Source organism: Lissotriton helveticus, chromosome 10, assembly GCF_964261635.1.
Source record: "Lissotriton helveticus chromosome 10, aLisHel1.1, whole genome shotgun sequence".
NCBI lineage: Eukaryota > Metazoa > Chordata > Amphibia > Caudata > Salamandridae > Lissotriton > Lissotriton helveticus.
This window is the reverse complement of record NC_136071.1, coordinates 46,279,600-46,306,888: the sequence shown is the minus strand read 5'-3', so window position 1 is coordinate 46,306,888 and position 27,289 is coordinate 46,279,600. Positions and strand designations below refer to the sequence as shown.

At 42.8% G+C, this 27,289-nt stretch overlaps 1 protein-coding gene across 1 annotated transcript in view; it reads right to left on the bottom strand.

Annotated features, from left to right (window-relative positions):
* HDAC6 (histone deacetylase 6) overlaps positions 1-5,490 on the bottom strand; it is a 256,606-nt gene extending 251,116 nt beyond the window's left edge. Inside the window, exon 1 of the mRNA XM_078664729.1 lies at positions 5,437-5,490. The gene's annotated coding sequence lies outside the window, so the exon portion shown is untranslated. The remainder of the gene's footprint in view (positions 1-5,436) is intronic.
* Positions 5,491-27,289: the final 21,799 nt, after the last annotated feature.

Genomic DNA, 27,289 nt, shown 5'->3' with positions numbered 1-27,289 from the left:
TACCCCGAAAGACATGGATTTTACCACTTCTCTGTTTAAATGGTTTAAGGTCGTGCTACCCAGCATTTTTGTCATTACAGCTCTTGGACTCAGAATATTCTGCAAAGTGCACATCTACTTTTTTAAAAGCTTGTATCAAGATTCGTCATGTTCTTGGTTAATCCTTTTTATGTCCACATATATCATTTTAGTTTTGTTATGCAATGGGTAATTTTATTTCTTTGATTGGATTTTGTTGAAATTTTCTTTTAATTTATTGTCATTTCAATGTACTTTTTATGGTTGCAAACAAGTGGTAACCGAATAAAAGATTATGAAAAATATATGTATGTACTTTAATTAAATGATCTTGAATTATATGTAAGGCGCTCTAATACGTTAGGTTCTAGCTAGCGCTATATAAAACTTAAAATTACTTATTTACACTCTACTCTGCATCCCTATACTCTACTTCAATTGACTCTAAGCCACTCTACTTTATGCCACTACACTCTTTGCCACGACACTCAATCTACTATACGCCAATTTACTCAAAACCAATACAATCTATGCCAGTCTACTCTACACCACTGCACTCTACTCTATACCACTGCTCTCCTCACCACTTTACTCTGTGCCGCGTTACTCTACACCTTCAGCGCCAGTATGCAGAACTGCATATACGTAGCAGCATAAGGGAATTGCTAGTATTCAAACCCTACTATGGTACGAGCCCTGGCATAATTAGAGATGCTATATCGGAACTCTTATATAATGAGATTGCTGCCGTAATTTGTTGCCGCAAAAGGGACAAGTGGATTTTGGTACAGGACAAGTAGATTTATGAAGCAACCTGCCCCATGGACAAGTAGATATTTTTTATTAAATTCCACACCCCTTTGTAAACAGAAAAGAAATGCTACTAAGCTGGGGGCCCATTTCAAAAAGTACAAAATCATGGCTGGATTTTTTGGGTACAACGAGAGCAGGTGCTACAATTGAGGATATGATTGAAAGGACCATTCGATTATAAAGACAGTCCTGGATTTCTTCCTAAGAAGCAGATTTTAGAGACCCTCAAGAGAACATTGACTGGATTGTGATTTCACAAACAGAGGGAACTAATCCCTTTGAAAAAATAAAGGATATGAAATGTCTATGTTACTTATTAAAAGCAGGTGCATTGGAGGCTGACCAGACGTTTCAGTAACAAAGACAATCATGTCGGGGGCTCTACCATGTTAGAGGGTGCACGTCCCCCCTTCATCGGAATTATTAGCAAGCAGAATGTCACAGACCTCATTTAACCTTCCACAACCCCACCAGCAAGTTGTCTTCAATACATGAGAAAAAAATACCTGTCCACAAGCTCACCAACACCCAAAATGCCCAACAACTTATTCACCATCATCCAAAACCACTGAATTGCATATGACTATGCAAACAAATCTCCTTTCTACCATGCACTTTCCATAGTCAAAGTCAACAAAATTATAGCTAACTGTAGCGCTAGAGGCACTCTTGTGGTTTGACACCCTATGATGACCTTTGACTACCATTATTTTAACTGACTTTAGTGTGTTATTTTATCCTAACCTGGATGTACGATGTCCTGCATATGCCTTGCTTCTCTTACATGTTTCTTTCTTGTAATCTTTCAGTGGGAGCTGTCACGTAGTAGACAACCTTGCCAAGAACAGAATGTGTGGGATGTGCATTTGAAAAGCGTGAAAGGGAGAGAGTTGTGGAACTTACTTTTTGGTCTCGAAGTGCAGTGTTGTGGGCAGTGATGCACACATGTGCTCAGTGTTGTACATTGAGAGATGAATTGTGTGAATTTATAAGCTGTTGTGCACAATTGTGCATTGATGTGAATTATGAAGTCCTTACTATTGGCTTTGACATGTCATCTTGTTTTTAGGTCTCGCCTGAGCCAGCGCATTCGCTGATCTGGCGAGACATTTAGTGAGTGGGCTTTAAAAAGCCAACCACAGCTTTTTGTGTGGCCTAGAGCGTGCGCATACGTGCACAGTTTCGAGCATAGGCGCCATCTGGCTTTCCTGTCTCGTCATGGCTCATTAAGTGCATTGCTCGCGGGCACCCTTACAGCCAGCAATCACTTTCACTTTCGCGTCACTTTCACGGCCGCGCGGGTATTGCTTGTTAATCTACCATCCACTAATCTGTACATCATAGTGTCCAAAATTCGTGAGTGTTTTTTTTGTCCTCATTCTGCCATTTAATTAGTTTACCTTTTCTCTGTAAAAAACTGAGTGACCCACTCTTAGTCTCTCTACAATGCCCGTTATCCGCTTTAAAATCATCCCGCGACGGGGCAGCGTCACCGGGACACCTTCACAGGAGCGGGCGGTAACGCGAAGGCCTGCAACTTCAGGTGAGCATCCCAGGCGTATACAGCCTCTGTAGACTGAACCTTCATCTCGCCAAAGTTCGTACTATTCTTGAACACTCCCCACCTCCCCTTCTTTCCCGCCGGTCTGCAGATTTTTGAGCCCGACGGTCACCCAAGGAGGCCATAATTGAGCATTACAAAAGGTATGTTAATGCTATGCTCAGCATAATGGGGCAATTGCAGCGCACTAGCGGCACCTCACAGGCGCTTACTACTCGGCTACATTACTACAATTCAACAAGCAGGAGATCCTATTACGGAGATTTATGGGCCTCCACGGCCTTGGGGGACACTTTAACTACCCGCACATTCCCGCTACTGAGTGCTTTATTACGAACCATCTGCTCCCCCCAAACGTCGTTCTCAGCCAGCGCTTGAATCACTAATTAGTTCACGAACACAAATGTCCTTGCTTGACATAAGCTATAGCCGCCTTGTTGATTACAATACGACTCCCTTCACAATGGAATTTTAGTGATTATCAACGCGTGAAGCATAACAACCAGGCATCTCACAGGCCTTCAAACAATGTTGTCATCACGGCTATTCGCGCAGTACGATGTTTTTGCACTCATCAGTTTGGTAATCTGTGATTGTACTGGTACGATATCTTCTCCCCCATCTTGTGATTTTGAGACTGTGTCAAGTATATTTACTTTGACTCTTCACTTGGTTATACACTACTTTCTTATAACATACTGCACAATATGATTCTGAAAGTGTCTGTAATGTTTGTTTACTCAAGTTACAGGTACCACAGACCTGTGCTAAGAAGAAGGGTGAGTCAAATACCCACCCTTTTGGGTGCTTACAATATTAGTATTATTTTGAGACAAAGCATTGTTGAAGTGTTTTTTTTCCCATTCATGTCAAAAGGTGTAGTAAAAGAAGCTAATTTATAACAACTGACCACTACCAGAAACTACAGGCCTTGCACCAGCCACCCGTCGTCCGACTTCCTGACTTCTGCAAGGGACAAATAACAGACTTAATCTCCCTCAAAATCGAATCTCCCTCAGAATCTAAGATACTGTCATAAAAGCACCAAAAATGCTTATTGACTTCATCATTACCTTTTTTTTCATTCAGCAGTTTTAACTATGCCAACCAAATGGGTGTCAGGAGTATGGGACAGTAATATTTTGTTTGATGAGAGAAATTACACAACAATAGAAAGAAAGAAGTGGTAGATTTATAAAACGAAACCAGGCATTGGACACCAATGGGTGCATTGGCACATGACAAAAGTAAAAGCGAAAATTATAGATGTATAGAGGAACGGTGATGTCACAAAAAGCATAAGACAAAACGTAAGAGTGAGATGGTGGAGTATACAAGAGCAAATTACAGACAATGGTAAGAATGGACTACCTACTGTATGGAAGCTATGAAACAGGTAGTAACTTTTCTAAGCATCATCAAGATGCATAGCTTAAGACAGACAAAGCCTATGTGTTGCAACTGTGCCGATCAATCAATCAAGGAATTGTAGGCGCACTACTCACCTGTGAGGGTCTCAAGGTGCTGAGGGAGGCGGGGAGTGCATAAAGATGACAAAGTACAAAACAGATGTGCAAATATGAGCTATTTACAGTAAGATGACAAAGAATACATGTGTGAAGTCTTCAATTGGTGGCAGTACCACTCCAGAACACAGGGGCATTTCATGAGAAAGTATGTTGAGGCCTTATTGGTGCCTAGATTCTGACATTATCGGAAAAAGGCAGTGCTTTTTCAAATTCTGCAGTCAATCTCTTGAACTCCCTGCCCATCTCCAGGCCAGCACACAACCAGCTGTGAACTTTGCGTAAAGCACTAAAAACAATGATGACAATGCTGTTGGAGAACTAAGAGGCAAGTCAGCGGTCATGTGTGCCCTATATGTGGTTTAGATTTTTATTATACATGGAGCAACAGTTAAGCCTATTAAATCAAACAAAAGTTTTTTTGCATGGCAGACATTTTGAACTCACGTATTTAAAGATGCTCTCGTATGTGACAATAAGAAGAAACGCGACTGCAATGACATATTTATCTAGGATCACACATTTTGAGATGAGTTTATAGGTCAAATGCATGACAGGTAGGTGGGATAGATTATTCAAGACACTAGAATCGCAGGTCTAGTAAAAAAATGTCTAGGCTTGGTGTTGCAGCGAGGTGTATCACAGGTCAGCTGGGATTCAGAGGGTAATGTGGGAGCCCTGGGGTGAAGAAGGTAGCAGCAACGCAGGGTACAATAAGTGACCTTTGAAAGGGACTGGGCAAAGGTCCCACAGGTGCCTATAGTGCTTTGTGCAGGGTACCTGAAGTGCATGGGGTCTGCGGTGCATCACAGAGTTGAAAAATTAAGAGATTCATGTGGGAGCTCTGGTCGAAGAGGGTAGCAGTGCACCAGGGTGCAAAGGGTTTAGGTAAAGTTACGCAGGTGCCTAAGGGTCTCCCTATAGGAGAGGGAATCAGGATGAGAGGGGTTCTGGGAGGAAGAGCAGCAGGATTCGGAGGGTGATATTAAGGATTTTGGTTGCAGAGGTCTGCTGCAGGGTGGCACACCTGCGGGATTCAGAGGGTAATATGTAAGCTTTGGGTTGCAGAGGGTCTGCAGGAGAGTGGCACAGCTGCAGGATTATGAAGGTGATGTGGAAGCTTTGGGGTGCTTGGGGTCAGCAGGAGGGTGGCACAGCTGCAGGATTCTGGTGGTGATATGGAAGCTTTGGGCTGCATGAGGGTGGCACAGCTGCAGGATTCTGGTGGTGATATGGAAGCTTTGGGCTGCATGAGGGTGGCACAGCTGCAGGATTCTGGTGGTGATATGGAAGCTTTGGGCTGCATGAGGGTGGCACAGCTGCAGGATTTTGAGGGTGAAATAGATGCTTTAGGGAACGCATGGTCTGCAGGAGGGTGGCACAGCTGCAGGGGTGATAGGGAAGCTCTGGGGGGAGCGGTTCACAGAGATGGAGGGTAAAGAGGGGGCCCATACAAGGGTCCAGGAAGCCCCCACCCCTCCCCGGTGCCGAGCTGCCTTTCCTGGCCTGGGTTCTCACCTGTCACGGCTCGGCCGCCTCCTCTACTTCCGGTCCGGCGCCGGTTGGTGACGTCACAACAATCCCAAAGCTCCAGCGCGCCACGCCTTGCTGGACTCCGCCCCCATTCGATAGCCCCGCCCCGAAGTTATGACGTACGACGTGGACTGTAGCGCGCGAGAAGAGGGATGCATGAATTGTTGACCAGCGCGAGGCAGCAGCAGCTGCACGGTGCACGAGATGCGGGGAAAGAAAAGGGGGAAAGTAAAGGATATTAAAAGAGTGCAAAGAGAAAGGGGTGTTAAAGAGTAAAAGGGAGAAAAGGCAATGACAGCAAACTGGAAAATAAAACAAAACACAATTAAGCAGACTGCATGAAAATGTCTGAGTGACATTTGCAATTTTTTCTGTTTGTATTTTTTTTTTATTTCAAAAGATTTTATGTAACTCAAGTAATCCTAAATCCTTATGTATTGCAACTGGTTCTTTTGTAAAGCGCTCTGACACCTTCGGGTAATGTTCGCGCTATAGAAAATCGCAATAAATAAATAAATAAAATACTTTAGGGGGGCAGAAACGAAGAGAAGCCGCATACATGCCAACATTTTAAAACAGGAAAGGGGGAAATTTGAAATAAAAATACAAATCGGAGTAATGTATTTTCCCCATTGATTTCTAGTGAAGCAGAGGCAATTTCAGGCAGGACAAGGCTTTTTCGACTTCAAAAATTGGGACACCCATAAATCTGGTTGATGGTTATGTATTAGAAAGGCTGAAACTAAAAATAAGATCCACTGTCAAAGCAAAGATTAACAGTTGTAAGGAGGCAGAATTCAAACCAATGGTGTCGGTGTTTGACAGTAGAGTTTAAGTAAGTAAAGAGAGGGTAGCAAGAAGAAACAAAGGCAAATTGTTGATTATAGAGTTGTAAAGTTACGTGTTTAATTTGGATTATTTCGAAGAACAAAATTAAGGTTTGTTTGCTTATATGGTCATAGTCAGTGCTTTAAATGCTTAAAAATAAGTGCAGGTACTCATTAAAATAGAGGTGTGGCAAGTGGGCGGTGCTAGGGTCAGGGCTAAGAGCAAAATATGATCTTACATACTTACTTCTGTACCAGTTGCAGCACATATTAAAACACACGAGGAGTGTGTTTCTGTAAAAAAACAGATTAACTCCTTACACAAGATAATAGTCATGATGGCACTTTCACACGAATGGTCGCTCGCACCTGATTCACAGTGCAGGGTCTGTCTAGAGACCCTGTCCTGTTAACACAGCGTGACACAAGCCCTCTCAACCCCCTGCAGTTTGGCCCATTCAAATGGGCGCTGCTGGAATCTTCGCCAGCAAATCTGCAAAAGGCTGCTTCAGCCGTGTTAATTACCAGCTCCTCGGAAGCAGAGTGGCCTCTGCCCTGGACGAGAAACCTAACCTGAGCCTGCCGTGCTGTCGATCAGAGTACCGGTACTCTCCCTGGCTCCAGAGAAGTGCCGGTACTGACGGCAAAAAAATTCGGAACTGCCGGTACTCAGTACCGGCGAGTACCGGCCCATTTAACCCCTCCCCTGCTGATGACGGAACCGCTCCGTCATCAGCTGCGGTGGCGCAGTGCTGATGACGGAGCGGTTCCGTCATGGCCCGCTCGGCACGCCTGCGCGGCGCGGATTCCGCGCTTGCGCTGACCGTTCCATTGAGCGGGCGGGGCCATGACGGAACCGCTCCGTTATGAGCACAGCGCAACCGCGGCTGGTGACGGAGCGGTTCCGTCACCAGCATGCGCCCGCCCCGCCCCCTTAGCACTGCGGCGGAATAGCCGCCGCAGTGAAGGGGTTAAAGCACTAGTCATAGTATTATGGGTCTGGCAGAGCTTTCTCCGATTTTCTTTAGGCACGACTATCCTGGCCATTTGTTGTTTTAAGTTTCCAAACGCCCGGACTTGATACTAAATAGGACTTCAAACAAATTGAATGTATTCATTTGTATCATGCCTTTTTATGCTTTGTTTACTTTAATTAATAGCCATGGGTCGTTAACACAGCTCTCAAACATATTTCAAAGGGCTTTCTATTTATATTTGCTGTTCACACAAGGGATAAAAATACCAGCTTTAGGTGATTTTTCTGATATTTTGAACCAACAGGACATTAAAATATCAGTGGGTCCGGTAGAAAACCAGCCAGTTGCCAAGCCTAGGCACGACCCATTTCTATTTAAGTTTTGTCCTCTTAGAAATTCCTCCATTTCAATGGAACTTGATGCTAAAAAGTATTTCCCCAACTTTTTTTTAGGTTGAAGCCTATCAGGCTGCAGAGCAAAGACATGTTGAGCACATGCTGAAAGTTGAGCTAGGAATGTATTCCGCCCTTTACTTAGAATAGCCATGTTACATCACTTGTGTTTATAACGCATGCCATTACAACCACCGCGTTGTTACATCGCATACCATTACAACGCAAGTCAATATAACGACTTGCTGTGGGGGGGCTCTGCATTTTGGAATAGTAGAATTTACTATTCTTACTCCAGTCTGTGCAACAGTAGGGTAAGTGTTTGATTTTAAATCCAACACCTTCTGGCCTCTACAGCAATTCGTTGTTCTGACTTGCATTGTAGTGGTATGCGATGTAACAACGCAGTCGTTGTAATGACCGCATTGTAATGGCATGCGTTGTATCACATACGTGGTAAACAATGTTTACCCTTTACTTACAATTGACTTTGTGCTTTGTCACTCACATTTGCTTGCTTTCTATTTGCTGGCTTTATTTGTTTTAGTCCCTTGAGCATATATTTGTTCCTCCCATGGAGCATAGCCTTTTTACCCCCTCTCTGACTGACTCCTATTCTCGCATGAGGGCTTGTTTTCAGGAACTCTTTTTTTATTTTTTTTGTGCAGCACGCCATGAGTGTGCATGTGATTTGCAGTTGTCTCTGTTGTGCTTCTGTCCTCCCTGCGCTTCTAGTCCTCTCAAGCTCTGTGTGCTTCTGTGCACCTCACATTCACCTTACTGTTTTGGTCATGTGCTTTCCACCGGCACCAGTATTGCTCTCTCGTTTCCCACATGCTTTTCTGCTGCTTCGTGTTATTTATTGTAGGGAATGGTAAAGCTGGGATAACCTTACCCAAAGAGTCTTTACGGATAAGCAAACAGTTTCATAGGCAAACATAGTGATCCTAATCACAAAGGTGACCACTGTGACTGCCTGCCATCACATGGCTGTTTTTTTTCAGCATAAAACAAAAATACAACTTACTGCATGCAGTGATTATCTTTAAATCCACTGTGGTGCCTGTGGTCAACTGTTCCTGCACCGCAGCCCTCAGAACCATGCTTCAGACAATAACATGATCTCAGAATACAGTTGGTAAGATCAGATCACCACAGCGCAGATGCCCTGTCTCCTCAGACAACGCAGCCAGACAGGTATCAAAAATATTAATTAAACAAGGCACATGTGTGCTTGAATTGTCCAAGGGATGGAAGCCCTTGGACAATTGGAAATGCAGGTCTCATTGTGTGAGGCAGAGACATCTCCGGGCGAGGAAGCTGACACTTCACTTTCTGCTTGCTCTGGCTCGCTTCAGACTGCCCTTTTCAGTTTCTGGGTCCTATAGAAAACACCCCTACCCCTAACACCACCACCAACTGGTAACTTTGGAAATTAATAAATCTATCCTGCAATACGAAGTGTGGATAAGTTAAGTTCTTACCTCAGGAACTTGAGTGCTGATTGGACCCAAGACTGGATCATAGACTGATTACACTGATATATTGGATCTGGAGTGCTCGAAAGAATCACTTTTGCATCATTTGTGTCACAACCTTTGTTGTGACTTTTCTGGGGTTGTGGTACCCAACTCCATATCTTCTTGGAAGCACCACTGTTGGAACATTATTGCTTATTACGTTTTCTTTCCCTACTTAGCTGGGCACCTATAACAGTCTACTTGTTACCGTATCTTTGTTATACAACTGTAAACAAATTGGCTGAGATAACCAGTAGAGTACTGGCTTTTGCATCCATGTCAGAGGGCTCCCACTCACCATAGGACTACATATGCTCCGAGCGAGAATCAGAAAGAAATTTCTGAAGCAGGCAGCTTTGGGGATTTTAGAAGCACCTGACCCAGCAATCCTGATGGGAGGAGAACTCAACCTGGTGATGAATAACGACTTTGATAGGTGTGGGTAGAGACTTGGACAGATAGGGGTTCTGTTGAAGGGTAGGAGAGACTGTTTACAGGAGGCAGGGCTGGGGGACATCTGGAGGATATTACACCCACACACTAGGGAGTACAAACACTACTCTTCTACCCATAAAATCTATGCTTGCACTGACTACTTTAAGGGCACTCCAGCCGTGAAGTCTCAGGTGAGTCCATGGCATTGACTGGATATGCCCACTTGCCAATTATAGGTGCACCGCCACTGGATGTGAGGGTGTCTCCTAGGCACAGACGTGAAATGCTGTGTATCCAGCTGCGTATTTATTCAGTGAACTTTTTCTACACAATATTCAAAGTTTTTCAAAGATTTTCACAGTTTTGATTTCCAAAGTATTTTATTCATACTTATATTCGAATTTCATGGATATTCATATAATCTCCATATATTCTCACATTTTCATATGTATCCACACTTATCACATGTTAATCCTTCCAATGCATTTCGTCATTAAGCCTTCATCGGGGAAGTCTAAAGAAAACAGATAATATCACCGTAACTATGTAATCCTCCTCTATGTATTAGTGACATAATTTGGCATATATACAAAATAAATAAACAAATAAACATATTCAGAAAGTCAAATGTTTTAACTGTTCACATATTAAACCTTTGGTGGAAAACATACGAGTATGCTGTGCATTGCTAGACAGGTTAAGAAATGGTGACCAGGAAGATGATCGTTAATATCTATAAGTCATAATGTGAAAACCTAATTTACGAGAAACTCAAGTGAATTGTTTCAGAAAACTAAACTATACGTTATACACGATATGCTAGAGAGTGTCGGGTAAATGCTAATCGCACCGGTTTGACTGCGAGCGGTATCGCTACTAACTATCCTGCTCTTTATTTAGAATAACCAGTTGAAATAACGGATACAATAGTCTCCAATTACGCGCTGTAACATTTAATGTTATCACAAAAAATGGCTCAAAACGTGAAACTGCCGTGCTATGCTTATCCTGTTTACTGTGACTCGATTGTTACTCTCTCTCTTCCATAGAAGCAACCGCCATGTCTGGCCATGTGGTTTAGACAGCGTGTGACGTGAATATAGGGCGCGGTATGGGTGTGAGGGTGTTTGACTTAAAGGGTCCTCGCTTATGCGTGCAACACATTAATAAAGTTCAATCTACAATTTAAAAAAGTGGAAATCGGTCAAAAAACTGGCGTGATAATTAAGAATAAGTGCATTGCGGTTCTATAGTGTTTCCAGGTTGAATATGTAAACGAGGTATTCGTTCTCGGCAATAATGATCGTGAATAAATTCTAATGCTGAATCTGATGGCATCTAATCATATAATCTACAATGCATACATAGCAATTCTATGATATCAATATGAACTCAAATATATATGAAACAAAAATATAATTTATCAGCGGTTGACCAGCAATTCGAAAGAGTAATCGTGAGTAAGAACAACAATCTTATTTCAGAGATAGCATCCACATTCAATTTGTTCATTCATCCCATGCGGTTTAAGGGTCTGTAAAAAGTATATCCAGTGATTTTCACGTCTTAAGAGGGCCTTCTTATTGTCTCTGTCCTCTAATTTTTCCACCACTTCTAGTATACAAGTTTTTATTTGATTAATCTGGTGATTGGCTACGATGAAATGACTGGCTACAACTGATTTCAAGGCTTTTGTTCCTATATTACTTTTATGTTCATTCAGCCTGACTTTTAACTTGCGTTCTGTCTGTCCAATATAGGCTTTCCCGCATGGGCATTCAATCATATATATGACATTTGTGGTGTCACAAGTTGCATTGACGTGTAAGTTAATTTTATGTCCTTTCATCGGATGCATGATGCTTTTTCCTTCCAAGATGTTATTGCAATTATTGCAGTTTCTACATGGGATTGTACCCTTGTATTTCTTTATGATTTCCTTGTGGGGAGTTTGCTTGATGATTTCTCCCAAGTTTTTAGCCCTGTTAAATGCGAAAATTGGTAAGTCTGTAAATATGTGGTTGAAATCCAGTTCTGTCTGTAGCAAAGGCCAATGTTTTTTGATAATGGTCTTAAACTGGTGGCTGACTGTGGAAAATTTACTGACACAAGTTATTTTAAACTCTTTTGTGATTTTTTTAGTTGTAAGCAATGTTAAGTAGTGTGGCTCACTGGTTAGAGGCGGCAGACCCAAGAGCAGAGGACGGCCCGGGACCAGGGTTCGATTCCCGGCGCGGCAGGTTTCTGGACCAGGGTCAGCGGACTGGATAATTCTCTCGCCTCGGTGCCCACTCTGATCAGCGTTCACACTCGGCAACTCTGGGCATTAGCTTGCCTCATCTTCACTAACGGCCCCACCAGACTGCCGGGGATGCCTGGTCTCACCCTGGAGATACCCATTAAGGGACCATCTCTCAGGGAAGCCAGGAAGGGTTTCGCAGCGGTCGAAGCGCCTTGGGACCCTACGGGTAAGTAGTGCGCTATATAAATGCCTATACATTTTCCTTTCGATTTTTTCAACTCTTTCCATGGCTCCCATTAGAACAGATTCTGGGTATCCTCTTTCTCTGAATCATTGTGTCATTTTTTGCGATTGCTTCTTGTATTCCTCCGGGTCTGAAACAATTTTCTTAACTCGCAGGAGTTGTGAGTATGGCAAGTGATGTTTGAGGGGAGTTGGGTGGAAGCTCTGATACGCTAACAGGTTGTTTCGATCTGTTTTTTTAGTGAATAGCGTGGTTTCCAATTTGTTGGCTTTGTTGAAAATGGTCACATCTAAATAGTTAATGGAGTTAGAATCGATTTCAAAAGTGAATTGTATACGTTCATCCACTTCGTTGAGAGTTGTGATATTTTCAATTAGTAGTTCCTTGGTTCCTTTCCATAGGATGAATATGTCGTCTATATATCTAAGATATAGACGTAACCCTTCTCTCCATGTTTGGTTCTGCAGTATGTGGGTGTTTTCATAATGGTGCATGAAAATGTTGGCATATGCCGGCGCAGCCGAATTTCCCATGGATGTTCCCGATTTTTGGAGGTACCATTGATCTTGATATTTAAAGTAACTGTGCATTAGTGTGAAATTAAGCAATTCAAGTAGAAATATTTTCATGGGTTCATCATATTCCATTTGCACTAATGCCTGTTCTACTGCCTCTATTCCAAGCTGGTGAGGTATTGAAGTATACAATGCCTAGACATCAATAGTGCACATTAAGATATGTTCGTCAGGTTCCAAGTTAATGGCTTCCAATTTATTTAGAAAATCAGTAGTATCTTTTAAAAAAGAACTCATTGAAATAACAAACGGTTGTAAATATTTATCAATCAATTTTCCCACCGGTTCATGTAAACTTCCACAAGTAGATACTATCGGTCTGCACGGAGGTCTGCTGGGGTTTTTGTGAATTTTAGGTGTTACATAAAATTTAGGAGCTTTGGGATGATCCGTGGTGAGATATTTCTTCATTTTTTCAGAGACTATTCCTCTCTCCATCGCGTTTTGGATGATTTTCTGTAACACTATTTGTATCTCTCTAGTCGGATTGAAGTCCAGTTTCATGTAAGTTTTATCATCTTGAAGATGAATTTGAACTTGTTCGTTTCAAAGTAGCTAGTTCCTTCTGTGTGAGATTTTTTGATTTGGATTGTCTCCGAAAGTTGATTTTTGATAAATCTTGTTTTACAAGTTGTTCGTATAGATCAAGTGTTTTATGGCTACAAGGAGCCATATAAGAGCTAGTACTCGTTAAACCTTTTAGTTGATCCTCAATGGGTTCTTGATGTTCCGTAACAATGTTCTCGAAAAAGTGGCGAAGTCTAAGCTTTCTCATTAATTTGAAAAAACTAATGTTAAGTTCCAATAAGTTTGTCCGGGCTGTAGGCACGAAAGACATACCTTTTTGTAGAGTGTTGATTTGGCTTTTTGTGAGTTTAACGTCGGAGATGTTAATCACTAAGTTATTCAACTTCGGTTCTTCTTCTTGTCTTTTTTCGATGTAACATTCCGCGTTTGCGGAGTTTCCCTCTCCTTCTCTATGTTGTTTCCTTCTTCGTGACCTCCTGGGTCGTCCCTTTCGTTGGGGCCTGATTCTAAAAAAGGCTGAGCTGCCAAATTTGTGTTTATTGCAGATTGTGGCTTCATTGGTCTTTTCTTGGTTGTGTCAGAAGCTTCAGTATCCGTAGATGAAGTGTCCGTTTGAGATGTATACTGGCGATTCTGTCGTTTTCTAGCATATACTGGATTTGATTAATGTGTACAACGTATAGTTTAGTTTTCTGAAACAATTCACTTGAGTTTCTCGTAAATCAGGTTTTCACATTATGACTTGTAGAGGAGTGCTGGACTTTGCTGCTCGTGTTTGCTGTTTGCTGCCAGGAGCCCCAGGAGCCCCGTAGGGCATTGAAGCTGCGGTGGGGGTGAAAGGGCTGCTGCAGGAGGACGGGACTGCGAGGCTCTGCAGGCTGTGCGTTAGCACACCTGCCGCCTCTTCCCGTGTCTCCGCCCCCCTGCCTGTGCCTTACAAAACTCCTCGCGGCCCCCGCTCCGCGGGAGCCGCTCGTTGAGGAGTGCTGGACTTTGCTGCTCGTGTTTGCTGTTTGCTGCCAGGAGCCCCAGGAGCCCCGTAGGGCATTGAAGCTGCGGTGGGGGTGAAAGGGCTGCTGCAGGAGGACGGGACTGCGAGGCTCTGCAGGCTGTGCGTGTACCAGCCAGCACACCTGCCGCCTCTTCCCGTGTCTCCGCCCCCCTGCCTGTGCCTTACAAAACTCCTCGCGGCCCCCGCTCCGCGGGAGCCGCTCGTTGAGGAGTGCTGGACTTTGCTGCTCGTGTTCGCTGTTTGCTGCCAGGAGCCCCAGGAGCCCCGTAGGGCATTGAAGCTGCGGTGGGGGTGAAAGGGCTGCTGCAGGAGGACGGGACTGCGAGGCTCTGCAGGCTGTGCGTGTACCAGCCAGCACACCTGCCGCCTCTTCCCGTGTCTCCGCCCCCCTGCCTGTGCCTTACAAAACTCCTCGCGGCCCCCGCTCCGCGGGGGCCGCTCGTTGAGGAGTGCTGGACTTTGCTGCTCGTGTTTGCTGTTTGCTGCCAGGAGCCCCAGGAGCCCCGTAGGGCATTGAAGCTGCGGTGGGGGTGAAAGGGCTGCTGCAGGAGGATGGGACTGCGAGGCTCTGCAGGCTGTGCGTGTACCAGCCAGCACACCTGCCGCCTCTTCCCGTGTCTCCGCCCCTAAACACAGGCCCGTATATATCTTGAAATCACAACGCGTTAGCGGGACGCGTGTGCGGGACCCAGCCCGGGACAAAGCCCGGACTAAGGGCGGACCCTCTGAGACCCTCCGAGAACCGAGGAGGCCGGGCCGGGCTTAACCTTTCGCTCACAGGTACTGACTGTTTATACAAATTCTGTTCTATTTACGCCAATTTGCTTTACCAACCGTTCCCTGTTACTCATAGATGGCTACTAATAATGCTGAGCAGTCTGTACAGGACAAACAGGGTCTGTTGCTTAATGGGACCTTGGATAACTATTTTTCTAAATCATCGTCTGATAGCGCTAGGGAGATTGTTTTGGCGGAGCGGCGGGCTGACCGCCGCCGTTCCGTGGAAAGCATAAAGAATGGGTCTGCCTCACTACCCTTATCTCCCGTGATTGGACCTTCTGACACTGCTACTGGGATATTTGCCAATGAGATGATTCCGATATTGGATAGCATACTCCCGGAAGTTAATATGGCTGTACTTTTACCGGACATTGCATCTAGATCGGATACGATTGACCTGCCTGTAACATCCATTGGAAGTAGCTTAACGACATTAAAGGGAGATGCTTTGTTACAATTGCATGCAGCCCGTAATAAGGCCAAAAAATTACCCCCCACGGGGAAAATTTATGGTCCGCCGCCGAACAAAAAACGGCGGAAAAGGAGGGATCCATTGCAACCCAAATTGAGCTGCTCTGACTTTGGCAAAAAATTGATTGCGGTTGCCAAGAACCCCTGTGTTGTTCAATCAGATTCAGAGGGGACTTATACCATATCTACATCCCCAGTCCTACCGAATACATCTGCAGATAAGGAGGACAGTATGGACACCAGTGTGATTGTTGATGATGTTCATATTGAGAATAAGGACCCTCTTTCCCTTCTGGATATTGGGAATCTGATTAGATCGTATTCTGCATCTATTTTGGAGAGGTTAATGGAGGTGGAGTGTAGACTGTCAAAAATTGAGGATGCATTGGCCACTAAAGATCTTGTAGGTCATAAGGGTGTCACCAATGTAGACAGTCAGCCATCTAACTACGCACCACAAGTTCTGTCATCTACTGTCCATCCTTCTTCATTTACTTCCTCTCATATTCCTCCTATCCCTTCCTCAACTATATCTGTCCCCAAATCTTTGGGGAATATAGTATCAGCTATTGTTCATCACCATGCATCCCCTAAACCATCTCAAGCAAAAACTGGTGATCAATCGCTGGGCATTGTTGATAACAAAACTAGTGATAATACATCTAAAAGCATTGGTAACACATCCAATCTAGTTTTGACAGATTCAACAAGGGAGGTGAGGGACTCTAGACGCACCTGGGGGAAACCAAAAAGGGTCCCAATGCCCGAACTTCCGCCAGAGGCATTACCCTATGTGGTAGTCCTAACAGGTGTGCCGGTCTTGGAACAAAATAAGAGGGAGGGTTTTTTCCAATTAAAAAATAAGATAACGCATTGGCTGAGAATGCATAGGCCTATTGCAAATAACATCAATGGGGAAATAGTTCATGTTCGTCGCCTTGATTGGTTGGGGGGCAGAACCAAAGATATCGAAGGTGACGTAGTGGTTGTGAACTTCCAAATGCGGTCCATTTTATATTGAATTGGCAGATGGGCAGTTCTAATTATCCAAGGTCAGTGGTGTTCCCATCTCAGTTTCCCCCTTCACACTGTATAACCCAAACTCAGCCACCTAACTATCCAATTGTACAGAATGTTGGGAGTTATCCCCAGTATCCTCCGAATCAACAGAGCATGAGGAATACGTATTACGCCCCTCGCTCTGTGACAGCTCCAGATCCCTTGGGGTGGAACCAAATTCCAGTTAGAAATCAAAACTTTCAAGACAGAAGGATGGATCATCTAAAACCCTTCACACCACTTGAGACATCAAACCGGTTTGATGTTTTCAGTAGTCTTGATAATTGCGATTGAAGTTTCCCGAGTGGGGGGGATGAGGGAAGAGACACAAGTGATCCCACTGTTCTGGGAGTGGCAAATGAGTGCAATTTATTGTCAACCAATGTATCCCGACCTCTGGTTCAAAATGTAACATGTTATGATAATATTCCTGAAGAACAGGTAGAACCAACACGCACTTTAAGTTACTTACCTTCTGAGGGAATACTTTCGACAACCCAACAGGTGACACATACTGGCGACGCAACGCCAAAGGTTAATATTGCTATGTCTTCTGCACTAGGGGCGCCGGTTAGGCTGGTTAGCTGGAATGTGGCCGGGGTTGCTAGCAATTTGAGGGATCCTGAGTGGGCTAATTTTATAGAATCCTTCGATTTTTGCTTACTTCAGGAAACATGGGCTGTCGACACTCCACACAGGGTGGGCTACAAGACCTATGGTATTGGAGCAACCCCCTCTAGAAGTGGTAGGCCGTCCGGGGGTCTCTTGATCTGGGCTAAAATCAATCTAAAGGTTAACATTGAGGTGATAGACACAAATTCTGTAGATATCCTAGCATTAAAAATAATAACCTCCATTGGGAATAAATTATTCCTAATAAATATCTACAATAGGCCAACCCCCTCCTCAAAGGAATCTTCAACCGTTTTTAAGCTAGATTGCTTCTTGAGTGGGTTGGATCCTAGGGAGGATTTTGTCATCTTGGCTGGGGATCTGAATTGTAACTACGAACCTGTTTCGGGACTAAGTGAGATTTTTGAGGAAGAAGATCAGGCAAATAAAATCCCCTTCCTCGGGAACATCAAATCGGTTAAATGTTCCACACTGGCTCTTCAACTGATCAAATTATGCACAGAGCACCGCCTTAGGGCTTGTAACGGTCGGTTACCATCTGACATCTCAAAAAAACCAACCTTTAGTAGGAATACCTATAAGAGCAACTTGGATTTTGTAATAGTTTCTATCCCCCTCTGGTCGTATCTTATTGATCTCGAAATAATGGAGAGGGCCGAAAGTGATCATTTTCCATTAAATCTGACACTAGACGCTGTACTATTTAGTGATCCTTTTTTACCACTCTCATTTGAGGAAGGTGTTGGTGATAGTAATGAGATCCACATTAGTAACAACAGGAGATCGCTAAAATGGCCATTTATTTTGGATCGTAATGATATTCTCAGCGAAATATACTCACTTTTTGCTGAGACCTTTGCTACATACTTAAGTTTAACCCCTGAAGAGGAAGCCAAAACTCCCTTTTTGACTATACACCAGGAGTTTTTTTGTAAATTAAAATTACTGGTAACAAAAATGCCTAAAAAAACCCAGCAGAAAACACAGAATTTGTCCCATAGCAAGCCTTGGTATGACAGATCCTGTAGAGTTTCCAAGAGGGAATTGTTAATTGCGATTAAATCCAAATCGCAATTGGATGTACAAAAAGCTAGAAGCAACTACAAAACCGTCCAAAGGACTTCAAAAATTGCGTGGGAGGAAGAGAAATGGGCGGAATTGTTGAATGAATGAATGAAATGATCTTTATTCGGATTATAACAAATCCATAAAAGTACATACAGAATAAAACATTTTAAAAATACATTAAAGATATTAAAAACAACCCAATGGTATAAACAACATATTGCATAAAGTGCATGACTCAGAAAATATAAAACGTTATACAATTTAAAAATGCATCCTGAATTTCTGTTTAGCCAATGCCAATAGTCATTAATTCCATACATATAGTTAATCATTTATCCTGGTTGTATTTTCAGTTTAAAGTGCATTATACGTACATAGACCAATTATGCATGTTCCATACTTGCCCTTGATTTCACACAGGCTTTTATGAAGCAGCTTATAGTGTATATAATATCATCAGTTGGTAACATTTGCAAAAATTTAAATGCCAATTTAAAATCTCTCAAGTTATATTTTCTAAATATCGGCATTAAATAGTGATGAATATACAGTTTATAGTGGCCACAGAAGATAAAGTAATGCAATAAACTTTGTTTCCCTCCGGCAGAACAAGAGCAGTCAAGTTCTTCTAAATTCTTATTATAGCCAAGTGGAAAACTCAATAAATTTACAATACTACCATCTCGGAACCTAAATAGAAGGCTCCGGTTCCATCTTCCTATAGGTTTCGACAAATAACTACAGGGTTTGTAAGGTTTATTTAAAATATCATTTCCTGTCTCAGTTAGTGGAAGATATTTAACAATTGCAGGTTTCATTAGCACAGTTCTCATACGTTCCTCTCTATATACTTTAAACAGTGCCCTTTTAGCAATATTTTTATGAGCAGGGACAATTGTATGTGGAAAGCTAAACAAAGAGCCAAGTCCCACGCTCAGCAGGCTGGTATTAACTGCATTTAACCAAGGTATGAGATAGGATCGTTCATGTAATAGACAATCTGTGATTATACTGTGGGTCAAGGAAGCCGCTGGATTTGTCCATAGTTTTATCCAAAAAAGCGTAGGCCTTGACCTAATGAAATCAGCTATATATGGCAACATAAGTTCTTGGTGACAAATGAAAGTTGGCGCGCATGAAGTGCCACCCAGCACCCTCCTACAGAATCTATTTTCCTCCAACTGCAATGGCAGACTGTTGCAGTAGCCCCACACTTCTGCACCATATGTCCCAGATGGCTGACATTGGGTGCGGTAGATGTTTAGTAGGGGCGTAATCACATCAGCCGTTCTTGGTTGACGAAGAGACAAGATTGAGTTAATAGATTTACCAATCTTATTTCTAGCATGGGCAGTGTGATGCTGCCATGAACCAGTATTGGAGAACAATAACCCTAAATAGGGGAAAGTGCTGGTACATTTTAATTCATTATCACCACTTTTAATGGAAAGAATGTTATATCTTTTTGGTCCACAGTTCATGATAAAGGATTTTTTTAAATTGGTATTTAAACCTAAATCTGACATAAAAACGACAAACCCAGTAATTAATGAACGCAAAGCATTAGGGGTTCGCCCCATTAATACTGCGTCGTCCGCATAGAGTAAGGTAGTAATGGGGGAGCCATTAATAATTGGAACGTCCTTGGAATTCTTACACAGGGCAGGGCTCAAACCATTAATATATAAAATGAAAAGCAAAGGGGCGAGTACACAGCCCTGTCGGACGCCTCTTCTGATAAAAATGTCATCAGATAGTTCACCATCATTATTAATGCGTACTCTTGCCTTGAGATCCCTATGTAGATATGAAAGAAAATATACTAATGCATCATCCAAACCATAGTCGAGCAATTGTGACCATAACCTAGAACGGTTGACAAAATCAAAAGCTGAACTCAAATCCATAAAACCTAAATAAAGTGGGGATTTTTTAACAATAATATATTTAGCCATGATTAAATTTAAGTTGAGACACTGCTCTACCGTGCCCACATGGCTTCTGAACCCCAGTTGGCTGCAATGAAGCACGTTATTATCCTCGGGCGGAATTGTTGTCAGCTGCAAGATCACATGACACTGTAGCTTTTTGGAGGTTGATAGCAAATGGGAATAAGGTAGGAAGGGTGGTTAAGGACACTTTTTTAGACGAGCAAACTTGGGTAACCCATTTTACCAATTTGTATAGAAAATATGACGATCCTCACATAGCATCCAACGCAGCAAGTTATGAAACTCCAGCAGATCCGCTTGTTTTTACCCTGGGGGAAACAGAGTTGGCTATAATCCAAGTAAAAACTGGGAAAGCCCCAGGTTTGGACAAAATCCCCGGGGATCTCTACAAGCACGACTTGAAAATATGGGTACCATATATTAATTATCTGTGTAATAAACTATCATACAGCTTAGAATTCCCCGAAAGCTGGAAGGGAGCTGAAATTGTTTTAATATATAAAAAAGGAGACAGGAAGGATCCCGGTAATTATCGGCCAATAAGCTTAATGGACATCCTTCAGAAAATTTACTCACGTCATATCTTAGTACGAGTGAGTAACTGGTTGGACGAAAATTCATTTTTGACTAAATTCCAAGCCGGGTTTAGAACAAAAGTCAGCACTATTGATCAGTGCTTTAGATTTTGCTGCCTTTATTGGAAGTATGTAAAGATAAAAAAAGCCCACTTATATGTTGCCTTTGTTGATTTAAGGGCAGCATTCGATCTGGTGCCACGTGATCTACTGTGGAAAACGCTGAGCACAGTGGGTATGCCAAACAATATAGTAGCTCAGATTATAAAATTACATGAAGGGAACTTCGCGAGAATCAGATGGGGTCAAAATGGCGAATTATCACGGAAAATTCCAATTGACCGTGGAGTTCGCCAAGGATGTGTTCTGGCCCCAACTCTTTTTTCAATTTTTGTGAATGATATTCCCTCATACTTAGAAAGATGTAAAAATGATGCACCTAAATTGAATGGCGAAAGGGTAGCATCTCTATTATTTGCTGACGATACTATTCTGATATCCCAAACAAAAAATGGCTTGCAGAATTTATTGAATACTTTTAATGATTATTGTAGTCAAAAGGGGCTTGAGATTAATGTAAAGAAAACGAAATACATGGCACTAAACCCAACCAAACCAGACAAGGGTTGCCTAACCTTAAAAGGATCAAAGTTGGAGTCAGTGCCTCACTTTTCATATTTAGGGGTGACACTGGATTCCAACTTTACTTGGAAAGCGCAATTGGAAAAAAGCAAATTGCTATTTGCTCAGAATGCCCAACCAATACTTAGAGAGCAAAGCTTAAGCACCAGTAAAGCGGTGCTTCCAGTAATGGAACTTTTTAGATCTAAAGTTCAATCATCAGTGCTTTACGGTGCCGAATTGTGGGGGCCAGGGTCCAAGGAGACCTTTAGTATCCAAGACAATAATTTCATGCGAAGCTTGGTAAGGGTTCCGAAAGGAACTCCATTAGTTCCTCTGCAATTGGACCTTAACTTTAAAAGAACAGATCACCACGTTCTTATTAGGCCGCTTATGCTCTGGGTAAGATTGTGGCATGTTCCCGAACTTCAGGCATATAGAGAAGGGCTGATAGAGATCATGGCGCTGGACAGCCAGAAAAAAATCCCATGGCTTAGGCATGTTAGCATTTGGTTTAACAATATAGGCCTGAAACATTTCTGGGAGTATCCTGAGCTGTTACCATCTAATCCCAAATTAGTCCTGAAAAAAGCTTTTTTGTCCTATGTAGCAAATGTGACTGTAAATACCATAACCAGTGGCTCATTAGTTTCAAAAATTTTAAATTTTAAGGATGAACCCTTATATGAGGCCTTTATGGATGAAATAGAGCCCCCACTTGCCAAAACATTGTTTTTAAAGTTTAGATATGGCAATCTTTTAATAAAATCAACTTTGGCTCGTTGGGCAAGGAACCGTGATCCATCTTCCGAGGTATTGGACGAAGTTTGCTCACTTTGTGAAAACAACCAAAAAGAGAATGAGCAGCATATTCTTTTCTTCTGTCCTATCTACGGTCAAGAAAGGAAAAGATGGATTAAACCAATATGCCTATTATTAGGCTTGAGGTCCTGCCCTCAGGCTCTGAGAATTTTAACTACAAACACTTCGCAACAGATAATATTCAGTGTTAGTAGATTCTTACTTTCTATTTGCTACCGTAGGAAAAAAATGGGCTATCAGCTGTGAACCAAGTCTCCTTAAACTATGGTCCTGAACTCTGGACTTGAATCTGTTTGCAATAGCATTCTTTAATTGAAACTGCTTTTAGAATAATTGAGGTGTCCTCCTGTCTCATATGATTTTATTGTTATGCTCCGAGTGTTTTCCAACATATGTTGCACAGTTATATAGAATGTGTTTTACATTTCAATGGAATGTTATTAATGTTATTAATTTTAATTGAATTGTAATGTTTAATTTGTTCTTTTATGGCGTAATGCCGAAATAAAGATTTGAATGACTTGTAGATATTAACGATCATCTTCTTGGTCACCATTTCTTAACCTGTCTAGCAATGCACAGCATACTCGTATGTTTTCCACGAAAAGTTTAATATGTGAACAGTTAAAACATTTGACTTTCTGTATATGTTTATTTGTTTATTTATTTTGTGTATATGCCAAATTATGTCACTAATACATAGAGGAGGATTACATAGTTATGGTGATATTATCTATTATCTTTAGACTTCCCCGATGAAGGCTTAATGCCGAAATGCATTGGAAGGATTAACATGTGATAAGTGTGGATACATATGAAAATGTGAGAATATATGGAGATTATATGAATATCCATGAAATTCGAATATAAGTATGAATAAAATACTTTGGAAATCAAAACTGTGAAAATCTTTGAAAAACTTTGAATATTGTGAAGAAAAAGTTCACTGAATAAATACGCAGCTGGATACACAGCATTTCACGTCTGTGCCTAGGAGCCACCCTCACATCCAGTGGCGGTGCACCTATAAATGATTTTCGTATTCCAGAGCGGGGAATAATCCTGGAGCACGACTTACAGTCTCAAGTTTTGAATTAAACCAGACAGTGCATAGTCAACACTTTATAGTTATGCCCACTTGCCCTCACCATCCAAATTGAGGCCCGGCAGCAGACAACTGGATTGTGGAGACTACTGGATAGCCTGCTCCATTGGCCTGATACTTTCCAGAAGCTTGCACGCGTCATCACAAACTTTATGGCGACTATCGATACTGGTCATAAACCCATAACCACTATCTGTAAGACAATAAAGGTGGTGACAAGAGGGGGATTCATAGCTATCTTTGCAGCCAAAACAGTACTCTCAAAGCATGGCAAAGACCACTGTAGCGCATATCGACCCATTTCACTCATACATTTTGATGCCAAGCATTTTACAAATAGTAATACAATGATGACTATTTTTTGTCCCAATGGACATGGTATTTTAATGTAAGGCTGAACAGAAAAAAGTATATACAAGTGGGAGCAAAATCATAAGAAGGATTTCAAGCAACTGAAAGTTGTGGCCAAACAAATTCAACATTTAAGCCACTACGGGATACATTTGCGCATCCTAGCACATATTGATAAATGTATTCAGTTATTTCAAGGTGCGAGGAGTCGACGCGTTTCGATCCCTCTAAAGGAATGCAGGGATCATCTTCAGGACAAGGAAATCCTTGTTATGATTTTGCTCCATCTCGTATATACTTTTTCCTGTTCAGCCTTACATTAAAATACCATGTCCATTAGGACAAAAAATAGTCATCATTGTATTACTATTTGTATATATTGCGAACTAATAACTTGTTTGTTAGTGACCATTGTTCCTTAAAACAGTCCATACCCAAGATCCCTGACCAATTATTAGGTTCCCATGTTTGTCTAAAAATAAGCATTTTACAGGCATCTTATCTGTCTGCCCCAACCCCTTTTGCCTGCCCTAGTGGACCTGGACCAGGCAGGATTAAACCCACATCGACTCAGTGAGGTTAATATCAAGAGGATCCTGCACCTGGTGGACACAGCCAAATGATCTCGACGAGAGGTAATGCTCCTATTAGGTTGAGTGGAAAAAGCATTTAGTAGGATGCATTGGCCTTATCTGAATGCAACCCTAAGCCACTTTGGCTTCAGAAGCAGATTTTGCAGTTGGATACTGAGCAGCTACAGTGCCTCACGAACTGCAATGAGGGTCGAAGGAGTTCTCTTGGACTCCTCCATACGTAAGGAGACATGGGATGGTTACCTGCTGCTCTCCCTGTAGTCTGCATTATTTATGAAGCCCTTGGCAGAGAGTCCATAATCATTCACAGATTACCGGGGTACGTCTTGGGATAGACACACACACCATCAGCCTTTACGCAGATGACACCATGGTGGTTCTCAATGATCCCCAGCATTCTTTACCTCCCTTCATAGAAGAGCTGCAACTATCTGGAGAAGAGTTAGTCTCTAGTATTAATCTGCAGAAGTCCCAGTGGTATCAAATACCGCTCCCTACTACGCAAGATCAAAATGGACCTGGCTCACTAGAAGCACTATCCCCTCTTCCAGCTGGATTGAATAGCGGCGTTCAAGATGATAGTTCTTGCTAGAGCCATATTTATGCTCCAGGTGCTCCTGATTACACCCCCACCAGGTACACTCAAGATGCTTTGGGCTGAACTTCATAACTTTGCATGGGACAGAAGGGGATCCCAACCTAATCCAATATTATCAGAAGGCCAGCTTTGCTTTCTAGTGGAGTGATACAGGTGTGATTCAGAGAAACTGTTTTTTGAGGGAACATGCAATAGTGGGGAAAACTTGTGGAAAATTCCATGGCTAAATGCAGATATTGGGCCTGGGCTTCACTCCGGGCCTCCATCCGATAGCCTTTTCCCTATAGCAGCAAGCGGGCTGTAAATCAGTCAGGCAGTTCTTCGATGCGGATGGGATAATCCCTTTTGATGAACTGAAGACAGATTATGAGCTCCCTGAGTCAGAACGTCTTAATTACCGCAGATTAGACATTGGGTTATTCAGTCTGTCATTAGGTGAGAGGTGCCCATACCGCTCACCCCCTATAAGACATGGCGCCTCAGGAAGGATGGAGACAAATCTATTGTTACGGAACTCTACACCCATCTTGCACAACCTCCTATGGGGGAGAAATCCCTGGCACAGGTGGACTGGGAACAAGAGTTTTTAGGGCAACCTCTCACACATAAGGAATGGGGGAGGTGTATCACCAAGTGAGGCATACTGCGCATAATGCAGCCAGCGTTAAAGCCGCCACCAAGATAGCAATATATTGGTACCTCATCCCTGCTTGGCTGCATGGAGGAAACCCAACTCACGACAAGAACAGTTGGTGGGGCTGGGGGGCAGTGGGTACGCTACGGCATCTCCTGTAGTCATGGACTAAGCTGGTTCAGTACTGGGATGAGCTCCTGATGAATATAGATGCGCATATGAACACACAGATTCCCTGTCTCCTGTTCTATATTGTCTTTGGCCTTCCCAACCCCCTGACCTATCCATTAAAATACAAGAGAGGTCATCAAATGGGCCTAACATTAGAAGCAGCACTCCAGGCGATACTCTCCCACTGGAGTATAGTCACTATCCCAAAACACACTATCTGGTAGCAACAAATATGGCGGATGCTGGGCATGCAGAAATGTGCCCCTTATTGCGATGTGCCCTAAGGAAAAGCATATCAGTCACTGATGCTTTGAATGCATTTATCGGTACAAGTCTGGAACAGAAAGACTGCCCAACCCACGGCTCAGACACCAGCTCGCAACAGCTCCTTCAAGCCCTGAATTCCACACCTGGTGTTGCATCATTTCAGATTCCATCCCACATAGGTCTGGCCTGCATTTACCAATACCATAGCCATAACACATCTCCCTTCTCCAGAAACAAATCAAAGAATTGTAACATAATAAAAATCGTAATAATTGTAAATCATAATGCAATTAGCAATAACATGTATATTAAGAATACTCATGTAATGACCAGCACACAAACCCCGCCACACAAAGCAGCAACTGGTAAGCAAGAGTGTTCGTGGTAAGTGTCCTAGTGTATTAAACCAGTGTTTCCCAAACTGTGGGTCCTCGCCAGCAAATTTCTGTTGGGTTATGAAAGTCCAAGCAATACATGAAGATGCCTTTAATTTATGTATTTATTGTCTCACATTTGTTGTGCTTCAAAGACAGAGGTCAAATGTCAGGTTGTGTCTTCTGGCAGAACGCTGCTTATTTTTGGAACATGGAGATTGGTGTTTACAAAATCCTCTCACTTTGCAGTCAGAAAAAGAAAAGTAAAGTGAAATCTGTGACAATCTTGCTAGGTCACAGGAAGTGTGGAAGGAAAGGCTGTAGGATATCATTTTTTGTATTTGTTAGTATATGGTATTTGGATTTGTTGAGCACGACAAATCACCTGAGGGGTATCCAGGCACTGAAGCAAGTGTGTATGTCGTCGGCACGGTCTTAATTGTAGAGCCAGGTCTTCAACTTCCTGTGGAATTCCGGAGGTGAGGATCTAACAGAGAGCACTGGTATCAGAGTCGCCGTGCCCATGCAGGAGTGTCAGGACTCTGATGCGGAACTCTGAAGAAGGTGTGTAAGTCGTCTGCACGGTTCTAATTGAAGAGCCAGGTCCTCGGCTTCGTGCGGAATTCTGGCTGTGAAGATATGGCCTTCAGGTGTGCGGGAGGTCTATCCATGTTTTGGCTGTGAGGTATGAGAAGGCTAGCCTTCCTGTTCTACATCTGCAGATGGGGGTGTATGTGTGAGAGAGAAGTGGGGCAGGTATGCCCAGATGTGGGTCCCTTGCTCTCTGTGGCACTGGAGTCAAGCTATCCTGGCTGATGAGTGGTGATAACCCGAAAACGGTCCTAGGATGCTTGTTTACGGTCCAGGGAGGACCTGATTTGGCAGTTCGGGCTGGACTGTTCCCATGAGGAGCAGGGTCAAGACTGATTTGTACATAGCTGGGTCCAAACTGGGGTGGCATTATGAGCAAAAGAACAATGGATTTATTCCAGATCTCTTGATTGGGGGTAAA